This window comes from Prionailurus viverrinus, chromosome A3 (genome assembly GCF_022837055.1).
Source record: "Prionailurus viverrinus isolate Anna chromosome A3, UM_Priviv_1.0, whole genome shotgun sequence".
NCBI lineage: Eukaryota > Metazoa > Chordata > Mammalia > Carnivora > Felidae > Prionailurus > Prionailurus viverrinus.
The window spans coordinates 61803180-61818436 of NC_062563.1; the positions used below are offsets into that span (position 1 = coordinate 61803180).

The 15257-nt window shown below is 45.3% G+C and overlaps 1 protein-coding gene across 8 annotated transcripts in view; it reads right to left on the minus strand.

Moving 5' to 3' along the window:
- Positions 1–15257, minus strand: part of INPP4A (inositol polyphosphate-4-phosphatase type I A) — a 137085-nt gene extending 121828 nt beyond the window's left edge. For all 8 annotated transcript variants that reach the window (XM_047852219.1, XM_047852216.1, XM_047852218.1 and 5 more), the window contains exon 1: positions 15028–15257. The gene's annotated coding sequence lies outside the window, so the exon portion shown is untranslated. The remainder of the gene's footprint in view (positions 1–15027) is intronic.

Sequence of the window (15257 nt, forward strand, 5' to 3'; positions counted from 1 at the left end):
AGAGAGAGAGAGAGAGTGAGTGAGTCTGAAGCAGGCTCCACATTCAGCACAGAGCCCAACACAGGGCTCAATCCCACAATGCTGGGATCATGCCCTGGGCTGATATCAAGGGTCAGATGCTCAACAAACTGAGCCATCCAGGTGCCCCATCCTGGGACTTTATTCTGTGCCCCATCAATGCTCCACTTCAGGTGTCTCTAGGCCTGTGGTGGTCACCATCTTGAACTCAGATGCTGCCCAAATGCCTGCTACGCCCCTGGCAAGGGTTACCGGGCCAGGGGCCACATGACAGGAACATTCTATAGTCAGCAATGCGTTCAAGAACTTCTGCCTTCTCTGTACTTCTCTCCCCTATCATACTCCCTTGAAAGTGCTTTCCCCTTTAAGAGTGGGAGATGGAACATGGAAATCAGAACCACTTCCCTCCTGGCCAGGGCCTCACTTTCTTCATTTACATTGCACACTTAGGGTGTCCCAACGGTTTTTGTTTCTTCTGAAAAAGTACAGCATCTAGTTCACTGGGGCCAGACACCCACCCTTGGCACCTGTGGAATGGGAACGCAAGGTCCACATAACACATGGACCAGCACACCCATGAAGAGGTAAGAAAAGTAGTTTTATGAAGTTTGACAGATACCTCCCTTAAGTAAAATATCTCACTCTCAAAGATGAAAAAACAAAACAAAACAACCTATGTTTATACTGAGAAAAAAGTGGATAGCAAAACAATCTGAAAATAATCACCAGGCAGTGATGATTACTGCTGGGATACAAGGAAAGATGCTATGTTCATCCATTGCCTACAAAAGCCACTCATAGAGTAGAGAAAGTGAGAAAGGGCCATTTGATAATCCTTGCCTTTTTAAAAATGTGAAGTTAAAAAAATTTTTTGAAGTTTAATTTTATTTATTTTGAGAAAGATAGAGAGTAAGCAGGGGAGTGACAGAGAGAGAGAATTCCATGCAGGCTCTGTACTGTCAACACAGAGCCCAACGTGGGGCTCAAACCCATGAACAATGAGATCATGACCTGAGCCAAAATCAAGAATCAGAAGCTTAACCAACTGAGCCACCCAGACACCCCTAAAAAAGTTTTTTAAGGCTAGGAAACATTACTACAGATTAACAAATTTTCATCATTAGTTTTGGAAACACAAAAAGAAACTTCCGTATTTCAGAGGCATGAATTCAAAGAGTGTTTATAAAGATTCTTGAACATACATGCACGTCTATACCCCTAACTCCCAGGGATTCCAATCAGACAGAAAGCAAAGCATAGCTCCTCAGCAGCTACTGCCTTTTTAGGATATGTGTGTGTGTGTGTGTGTGTGTGTGTGTGTGTGTGAACACAAAAGGTGTGTATGCACATGTGCAAATGACAGCTGTAAGTACATGTGTGAATGCCATGTGTGAGCACACACGAGAGGTGAGAGAGGTGTGAGTGTCATTCACACGTGCTGGGTTGGGGTAGGGGGTAGAGGGAAGAGGACAGGAACAGCTGGGCTGGCCAGCATTACCCAGGTGTGCAGCAGACAAATGCTTGTACCCAGTGACTGGCAGGCACAAGGAGGGCCCCAACTTCTATCCATGCCTGTTCCTTGGCCTGACATCTGACCATTGGAGAGGCTCTCTTCTGAGTTTAGGGACTGCTAGCACATATATTCTTCTTAAAATCCAAATGCCTCAGAAAGAACACATTAAATTTTGCTGACACCTAGAATAAACTGGTTATTTGATCCCTTTCATCTGACAGAGCAGACACTTGGGATCTCCCTTCTGGAAGGAAAGCAAGACAAGGAGGAAAAGAGGCAGGAGAGAAGCACAGACCCAGGTGCCACCCTCAATTCCACTAATGAGGCTGGCCCTCCCCATACTTGGGGAGGGGACCTGCCTGTGGTGGGTTCAGGGTGGGGAAGGATAAGCCAGCCCTGGAGACTACAGTGGGGACAAGCTTGTCTTCCTCTTCCTGGGCCCCAGGGCATCTCATCCACAGGCCCTTGCCTGGATCTCACATTCTTCCTGAAATCCCCCCACCCAAGCAGCCCCTCCCTCCAGACACACCCACAGGTCCAGACGCACCAGAGAGACGGTGGGAAGCAGCTCTGGTCTGTGAGCCTTGGCACTGGCCCTGAGAATTTAGCTCAGAACTCGGCCATTTCTGTTTTCTAAATGAGGAAATGAAGGAACAAAGGGATCAAGTGACCTCTTTCAGGCTCTCGTATGAAAGAAGTGTGGAAGCAAGAAAGGTCTCAAGTTCTCAACTTTTTAGTTAGCTCTCCATGCCTAAAGCCTCCCCAGAGAAGTTTTCCCAAAGTTTTGCCAACATTTTTCCAACAAGCATTAAAAACTCACCTTCCAAAAAAGACAACTTGCAGGAGAGACACAGTTGCCTCCAATGTCTATTCTTTGCTTCCTCCATAGAAGCCCTAGGATCCTGACGTTTAGTTGGCCCAGGGCTGTCCGCCTCCCTTGCAGCTAGGTATGGCCAGGAGTTCGTTCGGTTCTTGCCAAAAAGACGTAAGGAGAAATTTGATAAGGAGTTCTTGGGAAGTGTGCCTTCCTCCAGCCTGGTGTCTGGAAGGCCCATGAGCTGATCGCACCTCTAGCTGCCAACCCAGACAGGAGGCACTGGGCCTCACCACAGGCAGGTACAGCACAAGGTCTGACAACAAGAAAGACATGCCTTCTCTGACTAGGCCTCTTTTCCTTCAGATGTTTTCCTGTTATATGCAGCCAAATATTAATCCTCACAATTTTACCATTCCCCACTTATATCCAATGGTGGTAAAGGTCACCGTACTGGGATGCTGACAGAGAAGAGTACTATTTTAGATTTAAGTTCATGAACAGTCCCCTTTTCCTTCTTTAATGCCTTAAATAAAGCATTCTCAGATTTACCCTGGGCCCTAGGCTCAAGTGAGTGCATGCTCGCAAGACCCTACAAGCATATTAAAATTCATTTTGTTGTAGAGTTATTTTATAAAATAGCTTCTCCCCAATATAAGCAACATTTATAATCCTAAAAAAGGCAACCAATCTTATTTCTAGGCCTGTCTGAGTAGTAAATTCAAAAAGCCTTAATATGCCGAATTCCTGTTGACTGCCCCAAACATTTAATAGCTTGGCTTGCATATTTAGTGCAGACGAATCTAGGTTATGAGGCAAAAATAGCCCGTTTTGTTTTTTTGTTTTTTTGTTTTTTCATTTCAGTGAGCCCATTAAATGAGGTTCAGAGTCTAAGCCACAGGCTGCTAGTGGCCATGATAAATACGGGTGCGATCCTTAACAGTTTACAAACCAGCCAGCCTGAGGGTATGTAATACTGGTGAGACCCCGCGATGCCCTGCTCGAAAAGGAATGACACAGAGATTACTGCCCTGGGACTTCATATCTCATCTAATCCTGTTTGGAACGAATCTGTTCCATGACAGTTTAGAACCTTCTCTGCTAGAGATGGGGCTGAGGCTGTGCTGGCTGCTGTAATGAGGACAGACACGAACACCAGACAGGGGGGCCTGAAGCCCCTTCAGTGCAAGAGTGGCACTGCCATCACAGAAGCATCCTTTCTCTGTGAGCCAGTCCACAAGCTGCAAAGACTTCTCACTGCTTCACAACCTGTCTGCTGGCTTTTCTATTCCTTTTGGCCAATGAGGCTGATACCTAGCTTGGTAAAGATATCTGACTAATTAAGGAATGATTAAATAACCAAGTTGACTCAAAATGCAAACGTCTTTCTCCCTGTAGGAAAGTTATTCGAAAGATCATGTAGTTCGAAGGCACCTACAATGATAATCAAAAAATATGTATCTTGGGCAATCACTGGTACGTCACCCACTATTTGCAAGACTATTTGCACTATCAAGAAAGTCAGGTTCCTGTTCTCATGAGTTCTGCAGTGTTTCAAGGAGAAAGACACACAGATGAAGAACGTGACAGCTTCTGGTAACGCAAGCATCCCTGAAATAAGTTCAGGGCTCTTCTTGAAGGGACGGCACTCATACGGTTGTATCCATTTGAAGCTGTCTTTAATTCTTTTTAATCAGTTTATGCTTTAACTGATAACTTTAAATCCATGCACCCTTTCTGCAAAATGTCAGGAATGAATAATAGAAAATAAAATAGGTCAAAAATAGTGTAAAAGGAGGTCAGAGAGAGGTAGGTGAAGAATTCAGGGGAGGATATCAAACTGCCAGAGAGAGACAATCCAGATCCGAACAGCTGTGCATACATTATCAGGGGGAAACTTCAGGGAGTAAAGTGGCATTCATCAGTTCACGGGAAATGACAAGGATTTAAGCATCAACATAAAGCCTATAGCTGTACTGGGGGATTATATGCAGTGGGCCTCAGAAGGCGGGTGTGGGGATGGAGTGCAGGGTAGAAGAGCCAGAGAAAGGTACCAGACACTCTACTTGGACCAGGAAGAGTTTGGTCTGCATGATATACAGACAGCTTCAACCTTCATGGACATATCCAGGGTATTCCAGGGTCTCTGACACTAAGTTTATGTACTCTAGAAAGATACTCATAAATCACTGCAGAGGGGAGCCAGAAAGTGAAAGAAGAGTAGAGACAGGACCTTGATTTCCAAGGCCACAGACTAAACAAGTACTTCCCTAAATACTGTGTATGTATGTGTGTCTCCCTCGATGCCAACTTTACCTATGCAGCCCTCAGGCACAATCACAACTCTGCTTCATTGTTGGATTGGGGGTCAAGGGAGAAAGAAATGAGGGATTCACCTGCTCCAGATGAACGAGGAAGGAGGTCAGATTCAGGCATGATTTCACCAAGTCACCAGCAGGTTAGGGGCAAAATCCAAATGCATGCTTCTCCTCTGCCTGAGGTGGGCACTGTCTACCAGCCCACGGTGTTTCCCTAAGGCCAATCCATTCACCCATCACTCTGTCCTCTTCAAAACCAAGGAGTAACAATGTTAGAAAAATTCTGGGTTACCTTGACATTTTTTGGCACACAGTCCCATCTTGATTGGGCTCTATTACCGCATTTTATCAGCCATTTGATTATTACCCAATTACATAATGTGATCATTTTGTTTAACGTTTGTCTATGCAGAACACAGTCAAAGCAATGAGTAAGAAATGTGAAAATACTCAACATCCACTTCACACAATCACAAGTTTTTATGTGCTTAAAAAAAAGTGTCAGTAGAAGAGAAGGCTTAGCTGGGTCAGTGATCACGTGACAAAACATTATGAGCCCAGGCCCCTCCTACTTCCCTGTTCTGCCCACATCCTTCTCTGACCTTTACTGGCACTCCCCTGCCTCTCACAACCTCCTCCTTCTACATTTCCCCTCAGAGGTGCCCTGGGCAGGAGTCAGAGACGGATGTACTCTAGCCTTCTGAATACATTTCTTTATGGCTGTTAATGCTTTTTTTTTTTTAACACTTATTTTTCATTTGAGAGAGAGAGATCACACGTGCACGTGCACACGGGATAGGGGCAGAGGGAGAAGGAGAGAGAGAATCTTAAGCAGGCTCCACGCCCCTACAGAGAAATTTCTTAACGCATGGACAGGACTTGAAGGATGTTGAGAAAACTGAACACAGTACATTTTTTAAAATAGAGGCACTATGGAGGTGCCTGGGTGGCTGAGTCGGTTAAGCATCCGACTCTTGATTTTGGCTCAGGTCATGATCTCTCGGTTTGTGAGTTTGAGCCCTGTGTTGGGCTCTGCACTGACAGCATGGAGCTGCTTGGGATTCTCTCTCTCTCCCTCTGCCTCTTCCCTGCTAGCGCTCTCTCTTTCTCTCTCAAGGTAAATAGATAAACATTTTAAAAAATAGGGGCACTATGGGAAAAATGGCTTTCAAGACTGTAAAACTGAGAGGAAAGACACCAAGTCTCCTACAAGACTGTAACTTCCCACCCGCACTGGTCCAGAGCATTGCAATGTACAAATCTCCTGCTTATCTCAACCTACATAACCCGCCATGGGTTGTGGAGGCACATTCAGGTTCATGTCTCATAATCCAACTTTTGCCCCCTCAAAAAACATACACAGGTACCCCAAAGAGATTATTACATATGCTTTGTAACACAAACCAGACTAACACCTACATTAATGCATCCCAAAGGCAGCCAAGGTGACTTGGAAGTTGTCCTGTTATTAAGTCACAAAGGATTGCAGGGGGATCACAGGCAGTGATGGCTCCAATGGGGCCAGCCTCAAAACAAGGGAGATCCAGATATCAACCTATTTACCTATCTCATTCTCTCTCTCTCTCTCTCTCTCTCTCTCTCTCTCTCTCTCTGTGTGTGTGTGTGTGTGTGTGTGTGTGTGTGTGTGTGTGTGTGTTTAGGTAGACATGCTAATCCACCCTGTTAGGAGAAGGATGAGTCAGGTGTCCACGGTTAAATTTTAAACCTCTGACAAATCCACACACTCCCTGCCTTGCCTCCTCATCTCAGAGTAGCCATGCTAAGGACCCTCAACATCATCAGGAGGATTGATCAAATACCACAGACAATAAGTCAGAGCAAGACCAGAACATCTACGCCTTTTTTCTTGCTGTCCCTGGGCTCCAGCTCCACTCCCACTGGCCCACACCGCTAAAAGTCCTTTTTTGGGGACATTCACTTTCGAATGTCCTCTCTCTGTAAAGAGAGCTTTCTTACTACTCTTACTTTCTAATCTTATACTCTAATCAACTTTTGCCTGCTGCTCAAGAAAAAAAAAAAGTCCCCTTTTATTTTAGATCAGCAGTTCTCCAACTGTGGTGAGTCACAGACCTCTGAGGTTCTGATGAAGGCCAGAGACCCTCTCCCTGGGGAAAGACCCCATATGTGTGTGCATGTGTTTGTGTACATGGCCAGGGTAGCCCCCTCCACTATGTGCCCAACTTCCAGATTTTACACATTTTTGCCAAACCCACAGTAGGAAGCATTCACAGTGAAACAGTACCCGAACATACACCTCATGCACATAGCTACATTTTTACCAAAAAATGCCAACCCTTTCTATAAGAAATTTACTTGGATATTTTCTATTTTATTTCAAAAAAAATGTTTAATTTTTTTTTAATGTTTATTTATTTTTGAGAGAGAGACAGAGAGAGTGTGAGCAGGGGAGGGACAGAGAGAAAGGGAGATACAGAATCCAAAGCAGGTTCCAGGCTCTGAGCTGTCAGCACAGAGTCCGACATGAGGTTTGAACCCATGAACCCATGAACTCATGAACCATGAGCCGAAGTCTGATGCTTAACCCACTGAGCCACCCAGGCATCCTTCAAAAAAAGAAATATGCTTAAATGCTGGTTACAATCTCAAATTGATTTCAGAACCACTGCTGTTTGAAAAACACTGTTCTGGACCCTGGCCCACCCGATCTCCTCCTCAGGTGCTCTTCCTTCTTCAGCAATTAGCACTGATGTGGTACAGCAGGTAGGAGATTGCCTGGATTAAGGGGAACCTTGGAAAATCAAGAAAATCTAGAAATACCTCAGCTCACTAGTTTCTGGAAAAATGTGGAACGGTGAGAGATTTTGAGCTCACAGATTACACCATGGAGGTGGCTCTTTCACTTCACCTAAACACAAAGTTGGAGCTGTACTTGCAAAAGGGAACAACAAAGCAGGTCACACTGGGCAAAGCCAGAGAGAACTACAAACTGCCATTGAAAGTAGTCCCTTAGGCTGTCCCCAGGCCAACCCCTTAAGCATTCTCAAGCCCCTACTAACTGTACTGCTTTCTATTTTTTTCTAATTGAGCAAGGAGTAGCATGGTAAGCAAACTCTCTACATCAGAACATACTTCCAGAATGCCTCTGGAAAGGGAGTCATAAGGGCCGGTCTAGATCCACAGCAGCTGGTCCAGTGGACTCCCAACCTTGCTGGACCAGAGATAGAAGCTGGGGCTGGGGTGTAACCATGCTGATTCCTTTAGTCCTGCAAGGAGGATGTGGGCCACTCTCGGAGGAGCTGAAGAGGCTGCAGGCATGGGGCTAGGAAACAGTTGGGCCAGTAAACTGGGGCCCAGGCCGGGGGCGGGGAGGGAGACATGGAGAACAAAGGTGCCCACAGGTTCCTCAGTTTACGCTGTGGGCTGACCACCCAGCGCTCTTCTCCCTTCTTCCTATTCTGGGAGCAATCCTCTCTGGATTCAGGAAAAGCCAGTCCCAACTCCAGCTGATGAATGGGAGTGGCCTTGATTACACTAAGAGCAATTCTCAAACTGGAACTTGCATCACAATCACCTGGAGGGCCTGCTACAACAGAGTGCTGGGCCCCAGCCCAGAATTTCTTTTTTTTTTTTTTTAATTTTTTTTTTTTTATTCAACATTTATTTTTATTTTTGGGACAGAGAGAGACAAAGCATGAATGGGGGAGGGGCAGAGAGAGAGGGAGACACAGAATCGGAAACAGGCTCCAGGCTCTGAGCCATCAGCCCAGAGCCTGACGCGGGGCTCGAACTCACGGACCCGCGAGATCGTGACCTGGCCGAAGTCGGACGCTTAACCGACTGCGCCACCCAGGCGCCCCCAGCCCAGAATTTCTAATTCGGTAGGTCAGAGTGGGGCCTGAGCCTCACACCTAATGTCTCAAGGGATGCTGATTCCACTGGTCTGGGGCCCACCCATGGAGGAACACTCCTAAGCCAATCAGCACACAGCATCCTCGCAGCCTCCTAGTCTGCGTCCAAGGGAGGCTACGTGGTCCTCACTGCTCCCACACACCAGAGTGGCTGTGGCTAGAGACTGGCTGGTGTCAGGAGTGGGGAAACATGCAGTCCCACTGACCATAAGGACAACCTCATCATCATGAGGAGGGTCACTCTGGGTTGACACCAGCAGTGATGACTGGAAAGAAGAGAAGAATCCAGGTCCTTGATGAAACTGCAGAACTGTTGATAGAGTAGAACTCCGGTTCTATGAGATAATAAATGACCTTACTGTTTACTTGTCAGCCCAAAGACCCCAAATGACACACCCCACAATCCAGGGAGACTCATGAACTGCTGGGCATCCCTGTTTCCTAAGAGGACCCTGTACTCCAGAAATATACACCTGCCTAGATGTATTTCCTTCACACTTCAGAATTTGTACACCTAGGTCATCCTCCTTAAAAATTCTAATTAGCAGGTTAAAGAAGGCACCATTTGAAATTCAAGCAACACAAAACAAAGGAAAGAGTTCCATATCCTGGAGTGAATGAATTTTAGCAGACAGCAGCTGATACCAGCTGTACGAGGGCTATGGTGGAGGTGTGGGGAACAGGGAGGGAGGCGGGGGATTTCAGCCTCAGAATTCTACCCGGTAGGTACAACAGGAAGGGCACTGCATAAAGGCCAGGAGAATTACTAGATGTCTGAAGTAAAGGCTCTGACGGTGTCCCAGGAAGGGAGCTGCAAGGAGCTGAATGCTTTTCTCCTCCAGAGGTCCCCTCCCAGAGGACACCCCCCCTGTCTTCCTGACCCCATACCAGAAAATGGACACATTTTTATCACCACAGACCCTCCCCCACTGGAGACTTCTGCTTCTGAGTACTTCACCAGGTGAGCCTCAAGAACAGATTGCACGTTGAAAGGGCTGCAGGGTCTCACCGGCCCCAGGTTAAGGGCTGTGAGCAAATGCTAGGGGCCAGCTGGGCTGAGTATGAGCAAGGTGTGTGCAGAGACCATATTGAAAAGACAAGTACACAGCACCCAGGGGCCCTGATCCCCCATTTCCCAGACAGCTTATGATGAAAGAGATGGTTAAACCTGCAGAGAAATGGCTGCTCTAATTCCAAGTACCACACTGCCTGCATTTGCTACACACATGAACTCATCATAACGGTTCATGTTGCCGAATGCTTACCGGCAACAGGTGCCATTCCAAGCCCTTGATGTGCATTATCTCACTTTACCCCCCAACAAGACTCTGGGGTTGCTACTATCATCAGCCCAGTTTTGCAGATGAGCAAACCAAGACACAGAAAGATTAAGCTATTTGCCCAAAGTCACAGAGCTGATTGGAAGCTCACAGGGACTTTGGCTCCAGAGTCCACAATAGTTCCAGAAATAAAATAAATGATTTTGAAAGATGTATATGTTAAAAGCTCCTTACTTACAAATCAAAATATTAGAAATAGAAATTACTGATATTGGAGACTCCAAGTAATGAATTCCCAGTCCTACATTGATACAATAAAGTACAGCAATTATTTTCAAATCCTGTGCAGGAAGCTATATGCTTTAATGGAAATGGCATGAGATCCAGAGAGACCTGGGTTTGAGTCCCAGTTCAAGCTCTTACAATCATTTTTAGGTGGATACCTTAACCACACCTCACTAAGCTTTCTCAACACCACAGCTCAACTTCCCACAGGACTTGCAGGGAATGTATATAAATAAATACTCGGCCCAGAGCCTGGGATGTAGGGGGGGCTCAGAAAATGGTAGTTTCCTTGACCTCTCGAATGAAAAATGGATCATCCTTAAAGGAGACTTCTAAGGCTGCCAAAAATAAAGTCTAAAGTTACAGTAACTTCCACAATTCAGTAATATAAAGAATAACCTAATGAGAAAAAAGTGGGCAAAGGATATACACAGGTAATTCATAGAAGCAAAAGTATAAGCTAGCACAAGAAGGTTTTCAATATTTTTGGTAATTTGAGAAATGTAATTAAAGTAATAATGCCTTCTTTATCCATTAGATTGGCAAAAATTGACAAGATTTATACTCAGTATTGGCAGAGTTAAAAAGAAATAGTTTCACACCCTAATGGAAGGAGTACAAAGTGAAAGCCTCCTGGAAGTGGGGGCAATGTGGCAAAGCTCTCCATTTAAAATTACTCTTTGACCCAGAAATCCTACTTCTAGGGAGCTAGAAGATGGAAATATTAGCGAGTATTAACAATGATTTGATTCACAGATTCTCCACTACTTTTAGAGCAGGACATTGGGAATAACCTAAGTGTCCACTGATAAAGGATAGTTCAATAAATTGTGATAAACCCATATTCTGGAATACAGACAAAAAAATATTTTAATGTCAGTACATATAGATCTCCAGGACACAGTGACATAGCATTAAATTTAAAATGCAAATCAGAGAAAATTTTGTGTAATATGTAAATGAGAGCAATACATTCACTAAACAGGCCTAGAGGCAGCAACACCTCAGTAGCAATGAGCATGCCTAGGATCCAGATCTTGGTTTTTAAATACCATTCTCCATTAAAAGGAACCAAGACTCTTTGGAGAAATGGCTAATTCCAAGGCTGGAAAGTATAAGCTGAGTCTTGAGGGTTTTGTACCAGAGAGTAAAGAAGTCCTCAAAGAAGGATGAGGGTATGTCAAAAGGACATACGGGGCTCCTACAAGCCAAGTCCGGGATAATTTAAGCAACAAGATGAAAAATGAGCGTAAGAGACTATAATCTATTGCATAAAGCTGGAATTCATGAGTGCAGAGGAATAAATCAAAGGATAAACAAGGAAGAAAGAAATGTTCTTCCTTGCAGTATAATTCCAACTGGTAAGTATAGAAAGAAATACGGAATTAGAAAATTCACCATCTGGGGCACCTGGGTGGCACACTGGTTATGCATCCAACCCTTGATTGCCGTTCATGGTTCATGAGATCAAGCCTCAAGTTGGGCTCCACGCTAAATAGCTCGGAACTTGGGATTCTCTCTCTCTCTCTCTCTCTCTCTATCTCTCTCTCTCTCTCTCTCTCTCTCTCTCTCTCAAAATAAATAAACATTAAAAAAAAGAAGAGGAGAGAAGATGAAAAATCACCATCTGTCAGCCAGAATAACTGGTTCAGGTAAGAGTCATCAATGGATTTGAAAACTAGTGAGTCAGAGTATGAGGAGTAACAGTATAATCACAGAGTCTCAAGTTATCTTACTACCAGATACATATTAAATACAATGGGAAAATGGTAACTTTTCTGTAAGGGAACTTGGCAGACACCACCTTAACCAAGTGATCAAAGTTAACCTGACCAGTGAATGGGACTAATCAACAGCATATGCCTCCTCCTGATGGGACACGCTGAGATCACTGCAGGGTCACCCCTGTGCTAGTCCTGCCAAAAGTGCATAATCTGAATCTAATCATGAGGAAACTGCAGGCAAACCCAAATTGGGAGACTTTATCCACAAAATAGGCAGCAGTCTTCAAAAATGTCAATGTCATGGACTACAAAGAAAGATTCAGTAACTGTTCCAGATGAAAGCAAACTAAAGAGAGAGCACAATTTGACATAATGTATAATCTTGGATTTTTTTTTTCTCTAAAGGACATTATTGGAGCTATTGGCAAGATCTGAAAAAGACCTATATATTAAATAATAGCATTATATCAATGTTTAATTTCCTAATGTTTAATAACTGTCCTGTTGTTATGTAAGAGAATGTCCTTGTTTTTGAGATATACATAATAAAGTTTTTAGAGGTAAAAGAGTATCAAGTCTGCAAGTTACCATTAAACAGTTCAGAAAAAAGGAATCACACACTAACAAATATGAGAGAAGAATAAGGCGAATGTAGTAAATGTCAACACTTGGAGAATGTGGGTAAAGTTTATCTGGGAATTCTTTGGATTATTCTTGCAACTCCTCAGTAAATCTGAAATAATACTTTTTAAACAATTTAAAGACAGCAAGGGGTGCATATGTATAGAAATACAGGTAAACTCCTGGGAATTAGATGCATGATGGCATTTTCCTTAAAAGCACAGACAAACAAAATAAAGGAGGCCTGCTTTGGTGTGAATATTGGTCTCCCCAGAATATGCTCTCCTCACAGAGCTTTTGTTCCAGGACACTAGAAAAATATGTTTTGAAGGATCTCTCAAGACCAGCTCATTAATCAAGTTCTACAAAAGAAGCAACCACATAATCAAGCCTTCTTCCCTGCAGATTTGTGCTATTTTCTCCTCCGTGAAAGTCAAAGCATCCTGATACCATGAGTAGCTGATAATACTATGAGGACTTTCGTGGAATACGTAATCAATAAAGGAGTTTTTCATAAGAAGCTAAGACCAACCTTGGTCCAAAGTCTCCACATCCCTCTGTCTTACTGGATTCTTGAGATGCTGTGAGGTCAGGGTCAGGGGTCAGCTGGTCCCATGTGCCTTTCCATTCCAATCCTCAGCTGCATTTACAGGTTTGCAGGCTGAGCAGGATGTTCCCAGGTAGGCCGCTGGCTAAAGGGACTTGCAGGGTCAGTAGTTCTGACCTCTGACCTCTTCCCTACCTCTGTGGTGCTTTACAGTTTACAACAAGCTCTTGTGTATATTATTTTATTCCTCCTTTCCTTAAAGCAACTTTTTTTTTTAAATCCTAATATTCAGTTTAACAGCAATACAAGAAAATATCCAGTTTCCCAAACAATGGAATAAAATGTAATGTCTACCCTTGACTTCAGAGTCTAAAGCAGATAAACACTGAGATGTCATAAGCTTAATGAAAAACAGAAGTAGAGCAGCCACTAGAATCAGCACAGCCAAATCTACTGCTGGGCCCAGGAGAAATAAATACAGCCTTCCCTTCCTTCTGCATCTGTCGGGCGTCCTTTCATTTAAGCCCTATCTTCAGGGCACATCCTCCCAGTAACTGTGGCTTGTTGTTACAGAGGTGTGTTTACAAGACACCACAGGGAATGAGGCCTTGTGGATCTCTGTTCACATGCAATAACCACCCCTGGGACAGCATCACTGTCTTCTGACAGCAGCCCTCCAACAGATCACACTGGCCTTCCCACGTGGGCACCATCATTCATTTTCTTCAGAGAAACCAACGGATTCCATCTTCCAGGAGTAAACATTTTAGCAAAAATCCCCAAAGCAAAGGACCTAGATCCAAAAACAAAATTCCTCTTAAAGAAAGCCTGTCTTCAACCAATGAGAAATTCAGTTTACTTCTAGGACAACCTACAGCTGTTCTATGTGCATTTACCAATGCCAACAGTATCTTCATTCCAAAACAAATGGCAAAGCAGGTTCTGTTCTCACCTTTTAGAGGTGAGAAAATTGAGAACCAGAGTTAGCAAGTGAAAGATCCAGGATTCACACCCAAGTCAGCCTGTTCAGGCCCCAATCCCACTGGCTTGCCCACAGTCCACACAATCCACTGTGAACCAAGATGAATCAGGCAGAATTTCATCGCAACATTCAAAGGGCCACCCCACCCCCAATTCCCTTGGTTTAGATGCCCTATGGGCATTCTACTCTTAAGCAGCCTCCCAACACATTCAGTGGCAAAGCAAAAGACAAGAAAATGGGCTTTACAACTGCCTACACTTCTTTCTTAGCCAAAGAAATATTTTCATGATCTGTTATTATGGATGAACTCGGGGCAGGAGGAACACAACATTATGTAATGTCAGAGGGCAGGCGACAAGACGGAGGGAAAGCAAACCTATCCCCTCTCCCTTCGCCCACAAAGACATAAATTTACTTTTGACATTTTGAGTGTCTCAATCTTCTATGGCCTACATGTTCATGATTGGCTTTTCAAGAGACGGTCACAGATCTCTGCAAATTTCTCAGGCCTCAATTAACTGACTAGCACTGCCAGAAAAAATTAACATACAAAAAGCAAAGATGCCAGAAATATCGGGGACTATGGGCAGGCAGAAAAGGGAAGAGTTGAGAGGACGGAGAGCAGATGTCCTACACTGAGATGCATGCTTATTTTTACCCGGTTCTGTTTACACCCAATGCACAGAAAGGCCTTCAGCGTCTGAAATCACTAGATCTAAGCAAGAGCCAAGACATGGCCTCGGAGTCGCCGCGTCCGGCATCCCGGCTCCCCATCTCCCGCCCCAGCCCCGCACTCCCCTCAGCAGGAGACTGCCCGGGTCTCCCAGTTAGGGGTCGGCCAGGCTTGGATTGTTCTCCAAAGACGCAACCGCCGGTGAACCACAAGGCTGTAGGATCTCCATGACAACCGCGGGCGCCCTCCCAGTCCAGCACCCCGGTATCAGGATGCGCGCCGCGCCCCGCCCCGCCGGGTCATCATTGCGCCCGGCAGCTCACCGCAGCCGCGTCGCCCCCAGCCCAGCCTGGCCCACCTACCTGGCGCGCCCCGGCCCGCGGCGCCCGTGCCCTGCAGCCCCGGCGTCCTCAGTCCCGCCAGGCCGCGCGCCCAAGCCCTGCAGCAGCAGCGCCGCTGTTTGGTCGCCAAGTCGAGGGCCGCGGCCCGGCTCTACGTGCTGGTTCTCCTGCCCAGGTCGGCCGCGAACCCGCCGCCCCAGACGCAGCCCGAACTCCCCTGCCGCCGCTGCCGCCACTGCTGCTGCTCCGGA